Here is a 2,344-nt window from a genome sequence, read left to right as displayed (position 1 = left end):
ACCCACTTGCATTCAATTGCCCCCATTTAGAGCACATCATTATGAGATTAAACCGCAAACCATTCAAATGCTTCCTAACTATCATGGACTTCCAAGTGAAGAACCTTACAAGCATTTGGATGAGTTTCTTAAAGTGTGTTCCACCGTGAAATACATGGATATGCCGGACTTAAACTTTTTCCTTTTACCTTTAAAGACAAAGCAAAATATTGGTTCAACAATCTTAAGCCTTTTTCGATAACTTTTTGGGCAGAAATGCAGCAAGAGTTCTTGAAGAAATACTCTCCAGTATCAAAGACCAATGCTATAAGCACTTCCATTTGTGAATTTTCTCAAGGGGATGGGGAAATGTTTCATGAGGCATAGGAAATGTTTAATGATTAGCTTAGAAAGTGCCCTCATCATGACATACCTAAGTGGCAATTAGTCCAATATTTCTTTGAACATTTTGACAAGCATGAAAATGATGTGTGGCAATTGTATGAAAGCATGAGTGAGAATTCAATGCATAGATCTTTGTCCTCAAAAAATGGTAGAAACCTAGGTGGAAGGAAGAATGTCAGTTTATATCAAGTTGACAATTCAAATGACATAGCCGCCGAGGTGAAATCTTTAACTCAAAGGTTTGATCAATTTTTAGTTAACCACAATTCGGAAAATCAAGTGTCTTCCTCCCCTAATCAGGTTCATCATTGTGCATCTAATGAATCTTGTATAACTTGTTCAAGTGTCTTGCATTCTACTTTCAATTGTCTCCATGGACATGTGCAAAGTGAGAACCATGAACAAGCAAATGCTGTCTTTGCTAACTAATGCAATAATCCCTATGGCTCACATTATAATCCAGGGTGGAGGAACCATCCAAACTTCTCTCGAGAAAGCTAAGGGGAAGGCTCAAACCCTCCCCAAGGTGGTTTTCAAAACAAGTATGTTCCACCTCCAATACAAAGCCAAAGTTCCCAAGGTTATAGATCTTCTTTTCAATCATCACATGGAAATCAATTTTTAAATTCTCATTTTCCTAACCAATCATCATATTCTTAAGGAAACTCAAGGAGTCTTGCTTTTGAGGAGAAATTGTTGATCGCTCTAAGCACTCTAGAGGTGAACACTCAATTGCTTCATTCTCATTCTCATTCTCAATCCATTGCTAAGCTAGAAACCCAAGTCGGGCAAATAGCTAGTACTTTGAATGCTAGAGAAAAGGGGAAGACGCCGTTGAATGCACCACCAAAGCAACAATGTGTTGTGGAGACTCATTCCTCATCAGAAGGTCACACAATTGAACATGTCAATGCAATGACAACCTTAAGAAGTGGGAAGATTATTGACAACCAAATAGGTATTTCTAATGAAGAGAGTGAACCCGTCCTGTTTCACATTCAATTCCTCCTTCATTGCATGTGCATGATCATTTTATTGAGAAAGTTGTCAAAAATGATTTGAAAGATGAATTGAACAATGACTTGAAAAAGGATTTTAAAAATTCTTGTGTTGAAGATTTTTCAAAGAAAGATTTTGAAAAAGTTTTTGAGCCAGGAGCTCCATTTCTGGATGCCTTGAAAGGATCCATTTCGCTTGAAAAGCAAAAGACAAATACTAATGAAATTATTGATGTGTTTAGGCAAGTGAAGATTAATCTTCCGCTTTTGGATACGATTAAACAAATTCTGGATTATGCCAAGTTCTTTGTTGACCTTAAGGATTTCATCCAAGGATAACCTAGTTGTTTTGATGATAACAAACCATTAATGGTGTTTAAGGACTAATGTTTACATTGAGTGTTATATAGATTATTCACATTCAAAGAATGACCTTAATGAAGCTATAAAGATCATTCCAAGTATTCTATTATTCAATATCACATCAATGAAAGAAATGGATAGAAAGAAGACTTAAAGTTGCGAGGAACCAAATGTAAAGTCCATCCAAAGATAGCTTGTAGTACAACGAGTAAGAAAGCAACTCAAAGAAAGGAAGAAAACGAGTCCACCTGAAAGCTTACATGATCATGGACAAAGCGTGAAGAAAGGGGTAGATAGGATGGTGAGTGTTTAGGATTCAATGTCAAAGTATTTATGAATCCATTTGAAGCTCATCTTTATAGGACCATGCATATCATATCATCATTCGTATGCTCCTATATCCATTAGCAATTAACTATGCACTTCATTCATATACAATTGACATATGGAGTCTTTGCTAAAGAGTGAGTTAGTTCAAACTTGCATAAGCTTTGAAAAAACTCATCACTTGTGCTAGAAATGCTAAGACCATGCACATCAATTATAAAATTCATATTGGTCAACAATTAAGACATGAGAAGTCTTTATTACCATGAGTT

General features: G+C 35.9%; 1 pseudogene; it reads right to left on the bottom strand.

Annotated features, from left to right (window-relative positions):
- Nucleotides 1-312: 312 nt before the first annotated feature.
- Nucleotides 313-410, bottom strand: LOC132272229 (small nucleolar RNA R71; annotated as a pseudogene).
- Between the last annotated feature and the right edge of the window lie 1,934 nt (nucleotides 411-2,344).

This window comes from Cornus florida, unplaced genomic scaffold (assembly GCF_030987335.1).
Source record: "Cornus florida cultivar Cherokee Brave unplaced genomic scaffold, ASM3098733v1 CherokeeBrave_3.0.0_Hap2_Chr08, whole genome shotgun sequence".
Classification (NCBI taxonomy): domain Eukaryota; kingdom Viridiplantae; phylum Streptophyta; class Magnoliopsida; order Cornales; family Cornaceae; genus Cornus; species Cornus florida.
This window is presented reverse-complemented; position numbering and strand designations above follow the sequence as displayed.